The following is a 15,755-nucleotide window of genomic DNA, read 5'->3' as shown; positions in this document are numbered from 1 at the left end:
TGCATCAGTGCGCGCCTGGGATCCGAACCTGTGAATCCCAGGCTGCTGAAGCGGAGCACAGGCACTTAACTGCTATGCCACCTGGTGGGCCCCTCTTTTTTTTTTTTTTTTTTTGGTGAAGAAGATTAGCCCTGAGCTAACATCTGCTGCCAAGCCTCCTCTTTTTGCTGAGGAAGCAGAGCGTGTGAAATTAACCACTATGCTACGGGCCAGCCCCCTCCTTCGTTCTTTTGAAGACCGTCACTAACAGTGTGTTATTGCCTCTTGCAGGTGGGTTTGACAAGTGGTCGAGAGAATGATTAGGATTCTGTTGTTGGAGTCCAGGAGGAGACGAGCTGAGGTCGAGGGCAGATGTGAGAGAGAGTTGAAAAGACGCAGTGACCATTCGATAAGTGAGATGAGGGGAGAATTGTCTCCAGCTTGGGAAATTGTGCTGACAGTAGGGCAGCTTCCTAACTGAACATAGGAGGAAGAGGAAAGTTTTCTTCAGGGAGTGGAGAGGGCTGCTTGGGAAGGGAATGGGCTGAAGGTGCTCCCTTCAAGACTGAAGGCATCTGCTGTAGCATTGAGAAGTTAGGAGGGAGGTCAGAGCTGCTGTTGAGGAGCTGGGAGTTGGTGGTGTTGAGTGAGCAGAGGAACCATATGTGATGGCTGATTTTATGTGTCAACTTGACTGGGCTAAGGGATTACCCGATAGCTGGTAAAGCATGGTTTCTGTTCATCTATGAGGGAGTCTCTGGTCGACATGAGTACTTGATTCAGTAGACTGAGTACAGATCTGATCTCCCGGGTGTGGGTGGGCATCATCTAATCTGCTGAAGGCCTGAATAGAACAAAAGGCAGAGGAAAGGTGAATCTATCTCTCTCTTTTTGAGCTGGGACGCCCATCTTCTCCTGCCTTCGGACATTGGAGCTCCTTGTTCTCTGGCCTTCGGTCTCTGGGACTTACACCAGCCACCTGCTCCCCCTTTCTGTCTCCCCATCCAGGTTCTCAGGCTTTTGGCCTCAGACTGGGAGTTACATCCTCGGCAACCCTGGTTCTCAGGCCTTCAGACTCAGACTGAATTATAGCACCGGCTTTCCTGGGTCTCCAGCTTGGACATGGCCTTCTCAGCCTCCACAATTGTGTAAGCCAATTCCTATAATAAAACTCCTCCTATATATATATATATATATATATCCTATTGGTTCTGTTTCTCTGGAATACCCTGACTAATACGCCATGAGAGGAGATAGGACAGGGAGAGCGAAAAATGAAGAGGAGAGAACACTGAAGCTCAACGATGTTGAAAGGGTGTGTGAAGGGAAGGGATGTGAGTAATCCTTGAGTAGTGTCGCCTCTGTTTCAAGCATATCCTTGAAGACAGCAGGACTTAAATTGACTAAACATCTGTGAGAAGAGGGAGAAGAGCGGGATTGTGTTTCTTAGGCCAATCACCTCATCCAGGCTTGGTCTTCCTAAAATCGTCAAAGAAGACAGGCCGACGCCAAGTGAAGCATCAGATGCTAGCAGGCCTGTGTGTCCACACAGACACACGCACGGTGCACCCTCGGCCACACTGTCAGGTGATCTAGGCTAGGTTGGCTGAACTCTGCTTTGAAGGGTAAATTTGGGGGATAAAAATTCAAGCAAATATTCAGCGCTGCTTTGCCTGCTAATGGATCTCTAGTCTCTGGGCTTCTGTGTTGTCAGCAAGTTCCTGAATAGCCTCTGCGGAGGGAAGTAACAGTGTGGTATGGCACAGCAGGGATAAAGTGCCAGCCGTTGCTCTCAGGCCTCCTCTTAGAGTCTGTGGCACCAAGACAGCAGTTAGAGTCCTTCCTTATGCTGAACTGACTCTCTCTTCCTTGGATGGGTATGTCATAGCCTAAACTGTGAGGACTGTTCAGGTTAATCGGGAGCCAGTGCTGTGTCCTGAGGGAGCTCAGATCGGGAAAGACCAAGGCAGAGCTAGACTTCAACTCTCACACAGCTGTGCACACGTAGGCAAGTGCCTTCAGTTCTCTGGGCCTTAGTTTCCTCCGTGTAAGATGAAGGACTTGGTGTGGACTCCAAGTTTGTCCCCACTGAGACATCAGAGAATATCTGTGAGGCTTTCTAGCGTGTGTTCACACATGCGTTCACACAGTGAACACACCGACCTATTACTAGATTCAGAAACAACCAGTTCTCGGTAATCTGAGATTACCTAAACAAGGTCAAAACAAGGCCATGGAATAGCTGGGTCACAAAGGCTCTTCTCCACCTGTTTTCCTCCCCAGATTTCCCTGTGGTCCCCCAGGGTTGCAACACTTGTACAGAGGAGTTCTCCTCCTTGCTTCTTTGCTGCCTCTTTCCAGGAGAATAAAAGTCTGATGCAACCCTTAAGGCTGCCTGTCATAAATGTGGACCTCTGGTCGAGTAATGAGATTCATGCCAAAACCCAGGAAGTCCGAAAGAGATGGAGATTGGCAGGCCTCATGCTCCTGCTTTCCCCGGGCCTTGCTTAAGCCCCCTAAGACCTAAGTGTAAGTCTCCACTTAGCTTCTATCTAAGGATCTGGCCCTACTAACCATCGAGCATCATTTTCTGCCTCTTTCCCCCTCAAGCACTCTACTCAGCCACCTTGCCTCCTTGCTGTTCCTTGGCCATGCTAAGCATACTCCTACCTCAGGGTCTTTGCACTTCCGATTCCTTCTGCGTGGAGCAATATTTACTCTTGTCTGGTATCACGTGGCAGCTTCCTCATTTCTTTTTGACCTCTGCTTAAATGTCACTTCCTTGGAGAAGCCTTTGCTGAATACGCCATGTAAAATACCAACTTAAGCATCTTTTTTTCACACCCAGCTTTATTTTTTTTCATAGTATACCTGATATTGTTACATCTGTTTATTGGCTATCTCTGCAAACTAGAATGTAAGGACATCCCAGGAGGATAGGGATTTTGTTCATTACTCTGTCCCCAGCACCTAGAATGATGCCTGGCACAGGGCTGATGATTAATAAATATTTTTCAAATGACTGCAAGAATGAATGAACGAATAGTTGAGGACACATGTGTGGCTCTAAGAGTTTTCTCTCTTGGTGGTACGTTCTTTCAACTCATTCGTGTCATCATTGAGAAAGATAGGATCCTCATTTTCATGGAGTTTATTCCAGTGGTAGAGGCGGATTAAAAAATCATGTACATACTTTAATTTCAGTTGTTGGTAAGTAATATGAAGAAAATAAAGGAGAGATATTGGAACGCTGGGTTGGCGTGATGGAAGTTCTTTTATGAAGGGTGGTTAGGAAAGGTCTCTGATTGTTTCAAAAGAGCTGGGCAAGTGCAAGATTGAGAAGATAGTAGATGTAAAGCCCCTGAGGCAGGAATAAGTTCAGTGTTTTTGAGCATCACTAAGAAAGCTGATGTGGCTGGAGCTTAGTGAATAAGAAGGGAACCCTAGGAGCTTGGACTGGTGGGCAGAGGTCCAATCATTTAGGATCTTGCGGGCCATGGTAAGGAGCTTAGATTTTATTCTAAGAGTAATAAGTCATCCATGGAATCAGGCTGGCAGGGTCAGAGGTGGTTCCTGTTTCAGTATGCACAGTATGCGCCTTGCCTGTAACTCCACTGAACTTGACCCTGCTGTTGGGTTTGGGTCACACAATCAAGGGCCCTGCCCTCTGGAGAGTTTCCTTTCTGAGGATGCCTGATGTCCTTTTCCATCACCTGGTTGCAGTTATAGCAAGACAGTCCATCACACAGTTTTAAAATAAATATATTTGACAGTCGTCCAGGAAGAGTCAGGGTCCCATCCCCATGTTTTCTGGAGGGCTTCCCTATTCCTGGGTAATTTGAGATCCTTAGGAGAGGGGTACTTCCTCATTTCTCCCTTAATACCAATAGATAAGTCAAGGAAGGAGATGATACTTCAATGTCTAAACTCCAGGCCATGCCCTTGAACAGCTAAAAATGGTAGTAGATGCTTCTATACGTGTTTTCTATATGTGTTCTCTGTCTCACTCTCCTCTCAGCTCTAAATGTCTGTACTTTTTCTGCTTTTCTGGTAGAAGACTCCCCCGCTTTTTTGGGGGGGGGGGAGATTGGCCCTGAGCTAACACCTATTGCTAATCTTCTTACTTTTTTCCTTACTTTTTCTCCCCAAAGTCCCAGTAGGTGGTTGTATATTACAGTTGTACTTCCTTCTAGTTGCTCTATATGGAATGCCGCCTCAGCATGGCTTGATGAGTGGTGCCTAGGTCCATGCCTGGGATCCAAACCAGTGAACCCCGGGGCGCCTGAAGCAGAGCATGCAAACTTAACCGTACATCACCGGGCCAGCCCCCAGAAGACCCTTTTTACTTCCTGCATTGGATTTCTAGTGTAGGGTTGATTACATTTGTCTACTAGTTCAGCAAATTTCCGTGATTTTGAGCCACCGATAAGATCTTTCTGGCACAGGATTTCTAGAGATGTGCAATGTATGGAATCTCAGGTTTGGAAAAATGCTTAAAGATTTCCACCTTTAAACATTGTTTCTAGGAGGGGTAATTGGGTGGCAAGTTATTACCACTTCTTCACCTTTTAAAAGTTTGTTAGGCCAAAAGTTTAATACTCCTTCAGGTGGTAGATCCAAATCCATTGCATTATAACAAACTGCCTCGTGGAACGTTGGGCTGGGGTGGCCTAGTGTTAGTCCAGAACAGCAGGAATCCTTTCACAATTTGCAGAGGGGAAAAACTGTCATTTCAAAGAAGATAATTTTCTCAAAATTTTCTCCCAAAATTCATTCTTAAACTTTGATGCCTGCTACCACTTGTCTGGTAGCAAGCACTAGCAGACGACCAGAGAAATGAACAAGCAGCAAATGAATATTAATGGAAAAATTCTGAAACAGTTGATCATGCTTGGTTTGACAGCTTGTTTCCTTCTGGACATGTGGGCTCCCAGTTCTTCATATAGAATTTTTCTCCTAGTAAAATTGATCGTGCTTCATCTGATGGAGTTTTCTATGGTGATATTTTAGGGTGTTTGGCAGAGCATGGCATTTTGCAAACAGCATCATTTCTTCCAGGTTCTTCTTCTCTTTCATAAGTTTGAGAAGCATTGAGTTCTAGGGATCAGCTGAGGTCTATCTCTTAGAAAGTCCCCAAATAAGATTCTATCTCTCAGCCACCAGAACCTTCGAATGTTCCTGACTAGTTTTTAAAAGGCTGTCTGAAGATGTGGCTACTTCCAAGTATTCAGGGGTGGAAGTTCATATTCATTTACTCATTTATTCAGCAAGCGTGGCCTCTACCACATTGTGCTGAGTTGTCAGCTTGAAATCTCCTCCAGCCACATCTAAGGTCTTACAGAGGAGAGGCTGAGAACCATATTTCCCAGGATCCCCTTCCCTATGCGGGTCCGAGTTAGAGTCTGCCAGTGAGAGCCACTCGTGTGAGATGTAGAAGCTGGATAGAAAAAAGAGGCCGTTATACTCCAGAGGCAGGTTAGGCAGACGTGTGGACAGATGGCAGACTCTAAGCTTGCAGAAGCTTCTGGCGAACTCCTGTGAATTACCTGCCTTGTGCTCTAGGCAGTGGAGATGGTCATTGTGGCTACTTCTGAGACCTTGATTGAGTGTTACCGGCTGATACAGGCAGTGGGAGCTTCTTGAAGGTTCTTGACATTCGTAGCAACTTCTTAGGAACCACCTGTTTCGCCGCTGCAGGTGGAAGTCTTCATTGATGGCTTATCAATTCTATGTTGCCCCAGCCCTTCGAATGATTACGCAAGCCCCCAAATCCGTATATTCAAACCCTACCTATTTGGAACACTTAGAGGTTGGAGGTTTAGAAACTGGGGTGTGGGGTTGGTCCTATCAGCCACTTTGACTGCAGCTAACATCCACAGTCCTGTAGGATATCATCAGTTGGGTCAGATTCATCCTTCAACCATCCCAATAATCCCCTTTGACAGCACCATCTTTGTGAAAGGCAATATCTCTCTATTGAGATAAATCTCAAAGGACTTGAGAAGACACTAATCTGCTCAGATTTGACATCCTTGGACTTATCAAACCCTTCTTGAACCTGTTTACGTTTTCAGCATTACCAGCAATTGGGAAATAGTTCCACTTATCTTCTTTTATATTTCCTTATAACTATCATATTTAATGTAAAACTTGGCTGGTATCACTCTAACAGTTCTTTTAAGACTCTCCCAGTTAAACGTATGAAGCATGGTGAAATCAAACTTTTTCCTAGGATTATACTCTTGCCCAGTATCTATGTTAATTATTGGACTTAAACTTGATCAGGGAAGGCTGCTGAAAGCAGTGATGTAACAGACATCTACTATTCCCTCCAAGTTAGCTCAACATGCACTTGATTGTGTAAAAATATTTTCATCTTAGCTGTTTCCCAGAGAAAAAGCAGCACAGAAGTTCAAATAAAATAAATTTTTAACGTAGATATGGAAGCAGAGTGAGGGGATTAGTTATGTAGCTTGAATGTTGAATGGATGGAGGCTCAGAGAGCCAGCTGGAGCCGCCCCCACCATCGAGGAGACCTGCTGAGTGGACCAATGTCTCTCCTGGATCAGCATCAGGATGGGCGCTGATGCTGGCATTTGCCTCCATATTCTATGCTCTAGGCTAAAATATAGCCACTCCCTCTTCTGATCAACACACTTGTCTTGACATGTTAAAACATTCAATCAGGTTGTGGTCAAGTCACGTTTTAGGAAGCATTCTAGGGCTGATGTTCTATTGTGCTACCTTTATGGTCCTACCAGTTTTTAAAATATTGAAAAACCTTCCTACTAGTGGGCAAATAGTCACTGCTGGTAGTCTTCATTGCACCACCACCCCCCACTCCGCCCCCATCCTGCAGCATTTCCCCACAATTCAGCAATTCACAGGTTCATGAGGTCTGGCACAGACCTCATGTTCATGGAAGCAGGAGAGCTTCCAGGACCTGTTCATTCTCATTGGTTGATACTTGCTTCACACCTGCTATTAAATATTGTTACTATCACCCCAGAGCACATTTATTGATTGAAGAGTTGGCATCTCAGATGATGATCTTATTTCCATTTCGCTGTCTCCTATTCCCACCAAAACAGCCTCTCAGGAATACTTATACTTTTAATGTAATCATGTCTACTTCTGGTTTAAAACAACTGAAGACAGACCCCACAAGTGAGGCTCTTAATAGCCTGGTTACCTACTCCCTGGATCGGGGAGTGAAGCCTCAGGCAAGAGTTCCTTGAATTCTTTTCTGTTGTAGAGTGTGAAACTATAGGGGTGGGCCTTCTCAGTTGTTCAATTACCAGCCCCAGACATAGCACACAGAACAGTCAGGGTTGGCCAGGGATAGAGAAGACCCTCTAAATCTCAGGCCAAAGAGAGAGAAGGAAGGGACAAACCTGTCCTAAAGGTATTCTGGGTGCAGAGGTTATTTACCTTGAGGTGGATTAATAGTGTGTGGGAAAGAACATGGGCTTTCTTGTGACAGACCTGATCTGAATGCTGGTTTGGCCGTTTCAGGCTCTGTGATGGTGGGCACTTTAATCTCTTTGGGTCTTAGTGTACTCATTTAAAAATGGGGATGATTCATAGGCTGTTTGTGGGGATCAAATGAGGTAATTTGTGTGTGCAAAACACACAACACTCACTTGATAGCTAAAATCCAAACCACAAAACAAGCAACTTGCTCTTCAAATTTCTTCTTCTAAGCAGTGTGAAGGAAAGGCTGAGAAGAAGCTCCTGGCCAGTGGCCCCCTTGGTGTTGTGGTATTTTTCCGTTTCTGTGATGGGCTTTTTTATGTATTAGCATAATCACGGAGGGCCTTCACATGCTATGAAGGTCCTGTCCCAGGAGAAAGGAAATGAGATCCAATGCTTTCCCTTATCACTTTTAGGAAGAGATGGCCAAGGAGAATGGACTTCCCCTTCCTATCCTATGGCCTGCTAATCCTGAGAAACCACCTCCTTGGAAATTTCCAAGGCCTTCTCAGTTTCCCCAAAATGAATGAATACTCACCAGCTCCACAGAGACACATAACCAAGGCAAGGGCAATTTACCAAGTTGCCACCCGGGCAAGCTCTTCCTCCCATGATGATCCCTTACCTGAGTCCCACAGGCTGAATTCCATGGCGTCTTGTGGAAACCAGCAGCAGTTCCGGACAGTGGTGGACATGCCCTTCTAATAGTAAAGGCTGCATTATGGGGTCTTCTCAGTACCTCTTGAACATGAAGCTCATTTCCTATGCTTTAATGTTTGGAATAAATGATTATTATCTTTAAAATGAAAGTGACAAATAGGAGTAACCTCAAACAGCTCCAGGCCTTGATTGATTAGCAATGTCTGTAATGAGTATGGGAAGGGATGAAGGCAATGTGCCTGTAATGCATTTCTTGATCCCATTTTACAGTGTCTTTGATTCTTGTTCAAACAATAATCTTTTTTTGTAAGATCCAAAATAGCAGACTGAATGGATTAGAGGAGCTTTTCTTAGGAAAATAGAACACAAACTAAAGAGATACCCATCCCTAAGCAGAGTGTTTTATGATTTCAAATTGGAGGGTGTATTGTTATATGCAAAAGATGAGTTTTCTGGTGCTTATGTCTACATGCAATGAAAATAAAAATTTGTGTTTAAGAGTGCATGATTAATATGTCCTAGCTTTTACGTCTATTTGCTTAAGTTGGGTATATAGCTTCAAATTTTCAATCTATTTTTTACCTTCCTTGGGGGTGTTTGCACAGTGTTCTGTCCCACAATAGGATGCATCCATTTCTTCCTTTTCTTTTTTCTCCAGCCCTCCACCTACATTTATGTCTGGGAAGCCACTTGATGGTGTCTTGCTGCTACAGGTACCCACAGAAGACATTTGATATTGGTGTCAAGGATGCCATCTCCTGGTGCTTCGAAAGCTGTAAATCCTCAAGGGCCTGTGGCAGTGCTGTTCAGGGGGGAGATGGCCCCCACCCCCTACACTATGGTAGTGAATCCACAACTTTTGCTTCTGCATTGCAGCCCCTGTCTGCAAAGGGCTCACACAGGGACTGGGTAGAGTCCAGAGGCCCTGGTAAGCTCCTGTCCTATCCCCCACAGGCATGCCTACTGTACTTCTTGCAAAACTACTTGTGCAGATTGCCGGCTGGTGGGCCTGGTCCGTTGGACATCAGCACTTGGGCAGTTAGAGTTCTTCCATGTTTTAGACTATGAGTACTTAGTGATTCCAGGTTTTCTTTTTAATTTCCACAGCCATTTTATTTCCAAGTAAAATGCTGCAGTTTCTTCTGTAGCATACAGGAATATCTGGAATAGTTGGGGTATGGAGGAAATGTTTGACATTTACTTTAGACACTCTTTCTTCTTTCAAACTTCACCATATTCCCTTTTGTTAATTTCTACCACTTGTTAATTTCTTTTATTCATTTATTTATTTGACATTTATTGCACTGCTCTGATATACCAAGCAATAATATTGAATCCTGAACTGATCAATATGAATGCTACAATCTCTGCTTTCACAATTTGAGGAAGAAAGGGAGATAAACATAGAACCGAAATTCTATTGATGAATGAAAAATGAAACAATAAAGCATTCATGTCCAGAGAATAGCCCTGGGGAGGAAAAGATTAATCCCAAGCAGATGAGGGGGAATAAGTGATGGTTCTGACTTTACTTTTGCCACTCAACCCCGGACACCAGTCTCTCTGGGCTTATGTTGACTTCGTCCAGCTCACAGAGACATCATTAGCGAGCACTAGGCTGCCAGGATGGTTTAAAAACTAAAACAACTTTAACAACATCCTGAGCTGCAGGAAATCTTCCCTGAAAACTGCAAGTAATAGCTGCCTTGGCACAAGCTGTGTGGCATCTTAAAAGGGAGCAGGTTTTGAGGCCAAGATTTATGTTCAACAGCTAATGCTTTAGAGACAGAGTTATATGTAGAAAAGCAGATTCCGTGTTTGTCCCTTACAGATGCAAATAAGTCACATCTGTAACCCATACTTTATTTATGATTTTTTTGTAGACCCTGATGTATGATGAAAGGTGAGCATAAGGCCAGACCGAAGCACGGGAAGGTGTGTCTGCCCAGCCCACTGCAGGACGGAAATAAAAGGGACACCAGAGACGGTGAAAGGCAGTTCCCACATGGCCCCTAACTGTAGGGGTTGGTTAGCTAGAAATGTCAATAGTCCTAATGAGGACTGTGGAGTAATTTGTTAAATAACCGAGTGAGGATGCCAGTCAGAAGCTGCTGGAGGAGAGCACAGCATCAATGAGAGACAAACGAAATCGCTCGCTTTTCTCTGCATCAAGTGGGCCCTTGGAGGCTCAGAACGAGTTGGTCCAGAAAAAGCAGAGAGAGCAGAAGGAAAGAGTTGGGGAAGGAAGGACGAGGCAGCTCAGCCTCCTGGAAGTCTGAGGGGCGATGAAGAAAGAGACCCCTTGCTCACACTGAGAAAACACACATGACCTGAGCGGAGAGTGGAAAGAAAGCCTCCTGGTCCCCAGGGAACTTGACAGAGAGCGCCTGACAGCCAGACTGAGTGACTGGCCTCACCATCTGCTCCCGCACGTCTCTCCCCAACAATGGGGACTTCTGCAGACCTTCTGCCCCTTCCCCTCCCCCACCTTTAGCATGCATTTAAATGAGGCCCCATCACTGGGGGGCGGCAGCTCCTGTTGTGATCTCTCACACCGAGGGAGCCAGCCCCGCACCCGAACAGGAGGCCCGAGGGGAGAGGTTAAAATCTCAGCTGCCCAGGGTGATGATTACGGAGCCGCTCCCAAATTAAGCTGCTTCACTGCTGGTCCTTGGGCATGTGTTGGGATAATTGTGCTTGAATACTTAATGCTTGATTGACTTGGCTGTTTTGTGTTTCACCATATTTTGAAATGCGATCTCACTGTTGGGGTAGGCAATTAGCATCAAGCCCACGGGGTTGGAAAGAGGGAACACTGAGTTGCTTCTATGGTGATTTCTGTTTCTTTCCTGGATTCAGCACAGAAAGCTGAGTGTTCTGCTGGGGCTCATTTGCCTATATTTGGATCATCTGGAATTTTGATCTTAAAGAGGAAGTCTCTTAATCCTGAACTTCAGTGTAGCTGCTAACTTTGATCTTTGCTCCTTCCGTTACAGCTGAGTTTTGCTTCCATTTCAAGTGACCTTCGCTCCGGTTCAGCAGTGGAAGAATAGGAGAGGAGACGTCAGGGCTCAGAAGAGGAAAATTCGTGCTGAGGATCAGAAAGGCTAGGACAGAATACAAGTGATAAGTTATGACACAGAATCCAGAATTTTGAGATGACAGCGGAGTGGCTGTGGTGCCCTGTCCTGTTCAGTTCTTTATGGGTATGTCTTAATCATCTCTGTTTCCCCAGCGCCTAGCACAATGCCTGGCTTTTAGTAAGCATTTAGTATTTATATTTGTGGGACATGTATATTAACGCTAGCACAATTTCCAGGAAAACAGAGAAGGGCAATTAGCTAATTTAAAAAATCGGTTTGATTTCGTTTTCAAATGCTTAACTTGAGCACCACTCAGGCTGTGTCCCATATTATTGGACTAAAGCATTCCAGTTAAGAATTACAAAAGGCAGGCAATGGGTCACACAGATTCGAGATCACTTTGGGGATATTTGAAACCACTGACTCTCTATAATAAAGGAAGGCCAGGTTTCTACTCATTTAATCTCATTAAAAGCCGCACAAGCAAGTACCAGTTTATTTAAAGAGAAGTAAGAGGAAGGTTAATTATGGAATAGTCAGATGACTTAATGTGTATCACTCATTCCATAAATAACAATGTCCATTCCATGAATGAAGGCATCATGTAACCACGGGCCTCCAGGACCAGTTCAACTGACCCCATCTTATCAACAGAGTAATTAAGAGCAGTTTTTCAGGAACTGAGACCCTTTGTCCAGTTCAGGCCAGTTGAGACCACCAACCTAAAGCTGGGCCTGAGCAAATGCCCCATAAGTGACTTTTTTGACCTCAAAGGGCTGAAAACTCCACCCTCAGATCATACTAACACCACCATTTTGTGACCATGTGTCCTGTGAAGAGGCATGAAGCTTGACCACGCTTGTGCAGATCATCGATTACCTCACTTCTCCTTACCTCCAATAATCTACCTCCACACTTTAGTCCGCCCTGCCCTTCATCCCATAAATTGTGCCCCAAGCCCTGGATCTGAGAGCTGATGCCTTTTGTCTCCTTGCAGATAGATCTAGCAATAAAGCTGATTTCTTTTCCCAAAAGCTGATGCCATAATAATTGGCCATTTTTTTGCACATCGAGTCGGAGTACCCCAATTTTGTGGGGTAACAATTGATAGTGGCTCAAGATAAAGTTGACATGAGGGAAGCCATGTTGTAGAAAAGAAAGCCTATAGTAACTTTGAATGATCTCTGACTAACTAACCCAGCCATATATGTACCCTCCAGGAGATCTAAGTGCTCTGTAGATTTTAAGACCCCTGCTTGTGCATGTACTTCCCAGCTGCAATAAGATGATAACTTTGTTCTTTTGAGTTCCTTAGGAATGTGATGACTCCCCAACAGAGAGTCTATGCTGATAGCCATCATCAATGAAAACTGAAAGATCTGGTGTGGCACTCCAAGTCTGTAACACCAGAAGGTCAACATTCCTAACCCCCTCCCCTATAACCCACCAGTCTATATAACTGCTGTAAGATGTTGTGCCCCTTAAGATGGTTCTTTTGGACATGAGTCGGCCGTCTTCCCTCTTGCTACCAAGCTGTAATAAAAAGGCCTTTTTCTCCTGCCGCCTTGCCTCTTGACTATTGGCATGTCTTGCGGTGGGCAGACGAACCCCCTTTTTGGGCAGTATCACACACTTTGGGCAGTACAATCACAACCTACTTGGTGAGTTTCATAAGAAAAATAAGAACCAAAGACTAAATAAATATATGATGAATATGATAAATGTAGTGATGGGTCTTATAAATCAATTCCAGGAGTACAGAAAATTGTGGTGGAGGTCTAAGACCCAATGTTGATGATATGCATGCAGTTGCAATTTCTGTACTGTCTCGGACCTTTGAGACTAAATCTTAGCAAAATGAAAGGGTTCGCTGACTTTGGCTCAGTGGTGTGAAGTTCCACATATCTGGGATATACAAACTGGATTTATGTGTAAATTGATCATTAATGTCCCTGAAGCATGGCACAACTCCTATGTTGTTCTCATTACTGTGATTGTTTTGAATTAAAAATGAAGAATGATTCTTGGATTTGCATTTGTTCTGTGTTCTTCACTTATTAAAGACTTTTGCCTGTCCTCGATGTTTAATCAACTCTTTCAAGATAACTTACTCATACTTCTTCTGTCTTTGTTTCCTCGTCTGTAAAATGAAGGTCTTAATAGTACCCACTTCAGAGAATTGTTGTGAGGATTAAGTTAAATAATATATGTAAGATGCTTATAATTGTGCCTGCCACATTATTTACATATATATTTGCAATGATAATATTTGCAATTATTATTTCATTTGAGCACCTTCTTGTTTGTAGAGGATACAGTCTCATTCATATTTCTTTTTTAAGTATGTCTGACTCTGCTTAAGAAGAGTGTAGACTTCTCCAAAAGATAGTGCAGACAAATTCATTATAGTAAATACTTTTGTAAGGTCATATAATGAAGTATAATAATTCTCAGTCACTGACCTAAATTTGAAATTCTAATTATACAATTATAAATTCGTAGCAGCTGAGGAGTCTGGGTTATGTATTAACAAGGCTAAGTATTTTAGTGTATCATGTAAGGCAGAACAGAGCAGTGAATAAGCAGGTGAGTTTGAATCTTGGCTCTTTATTCACTTCTTTGAGCCTTGAGACTCATGTAATGGAGTAATAATACCTACCTCACGAAATTGGTGAAAAGATTAAATAAGATATTGTATGTAAAGGACTTGGTACAGTGCTTGGCCTATATAGAAAGGAGTCAATAAATGAATAAGTGGTAAGTATTATTATTATCATCATTATAGCTATGATCATTATCTCAGGTCATAGAAATTGCAAGATGGGTGTTTTTTTCACTCCTCATAGGGAAACAGCATTCGGGAGTTTGGGGACAATTTGGCATCTCAGAAGGTATGCTGTGGTCTATTGCAAAGAAGCCAGAGGACATGGATTGAAATTCTCGAAATGAGTGGCAGGCTTCCAGGCCTTCTTGGGAGGCTCTACAGAGCTGAGGACGGCTTTGCTGCTACAGGATCAGAATGATTTTGCTGCTATAGGAGTAAAGGATCAGTCTCTTCCTTCTGTGCTCTCTCTCTGCCCCCAGTAATCACAACCATCATCATAATAAAGGCACTATTTATTGACTTCCTTATATGTATAAGGATTTTATTGCATTATTTTTAATCACCATAGAAAATCCGATCTGCAAACTAGATGTTATCCCAATTTACCATTGTGTAAAAGTCCCTTAGCTAGTGGGTGGCAGAACCAAGGATTCAACCTGGGTCTTTCTGACTGCTAAGCCTGAGCTTTTACATTGTTCTCTGGCATAGTTTACCATCTTAACGCCATCTGAAACTCTAACCTTAACAAAGGTCTCTAAAAACAGTTACAAAGAAACATTTTTGGGGATAATTTTTTTCTCAACTTGAGTTGTGTTTTTCTTCCTCTCCTACAGAGTACAAAATTATCAGAATCCACACATATACACACTTGCAAAACTGTAGTGCGAGTCACTACTCTGAGTGATGTTACATATAGTTTGGCTGCAAGAAAATTAAACTCTATATCAGGAAATAGTTCCCAAGACCAGTAATTTTTGTATTTTTTTTTTAGTATCAAAGCAGATGCCAACAAAAGAGTGAAGCAAATTAGGAAAAAACTCTCCCAACCACAGATAGTAAATATGTATAATATTTAGTTCAATGTTCTAGAGAATTTGAGACAAGCTCAAGGTCCGTCACACAGTAAGTGAGTAACGGGATCAAATTAGAATCCAGCCTTTGGATATTCATTCCCGTACTTTTTCCTGACACTTCTGCAGCCTTTCAGGGATTGGGGTTGTAGAACAGAGAACAACTTTTTAACAAAAATGAATTGGGTGGGTGGGGGGGTGAGTGTTTAACACACTCCAGAAGTAGTGATCACTGAAGAGGATCTCTAACTGTTGAGCACCTTTGGGAGTTGCCCACATCCTTGGATCCATGTACCACGTGCATAAATAGCACGTTTTGTTCCACTCAGCCTCTCAGTCCTGAGCATACACTCCACTGGACTTGTTGCAAAGACCACTCGTTGCAACTAAACGTCTCTGCAGGAGCAACTGGAGATGTAGCAAAATTTGTCTCTGGCAACCTCCCTCTTTCCCTCTCATGGTCCTCTAACTCCTTTTGATACACCTACTAGCCCTTTGGCAGTCCCTATAATTCTATTTGCATGTTTTATTACTGAACTAATTTTTACAAAATTCTACAGAAAGTTATCTGCTAATCGTAATCACTTATATTTGTATAGCTCATTATGTTGTATAAAGTATCCACATATACATTATTTTATTGTTCTTGTTAACTCTGCCAAGTGGACCAGATAGGTGGGTTATCCACATTTTACAAATAACAAAACAGAGTTAGAATGGTTAAAAGATTTGCCCAAAGTCACACTGGGCAATGAGCAGTGGAGTAAGATCGAGCTAATGTCTTCTGAGCCCTAACAGGGCATTCATCACTGAGGTACATTTCCTCATAGAGTATTTTCACTTCCAGAGGAGATGCCTGAAGATTGAAAAGTGTTTAATGCACAA

General features: G+C 43.4%; 1 long non-coding RNA gene across 8 annotated transcripts in view; it reads left to right on the top strand.

The window, feature by feature from the left end:
- Positions 1-12,819, top strand: part of LOC131420130 (uncharacterized) — a 76,091-nt gene extending 63,272 nt beyond the window's left edge. For 4 of the 8 annotated variants that reach the window (XR_009223473.1, XR_009223476.1, XR_009223475.1 and 1 more), the window contains 3 exons: positions 988-1,127; positions 8,771-8,825; positions 9,996-12,819. This is a non-coding gene — a long non-coding RNA (uncharacterized LOC131420130). Of the gene's footprint in view, positions 1-987; positions 1,128-8,770; positions 8,954-9,995 lie in introns of all 8 variants that reach the window. The other 4 variants (XR_009223474.1, XR_009223478.1, XR_009223479.1 and 1 more) reach the window with 4 other exon arrangements.
- The last annotated feature ends 2,936 nt before the right edge of the window (positions 12,820-15,755 follow it).

The sequence above is a fragment of the Diceros bicornis genome, chromosome 22 (assembly GCF_020826845.1).
Source record: "Diceros bicornis minor isolate mBicDic1 chromosome 22, mDicBic1.mat.cur, whole genome shotgun sequence".
Taxonomy (NCBI): domain Eukaryota; kingdom Metazoa; phylum Chordata; class Mammalia; order Perissodactyla; family Rhinocerotidae; genus Diceros; species Diceros bicornis.
Note: the sequence above shows the minus strand (reverse complement) of the source record. Positions and strands in the feature narration are given on the sequence as shown.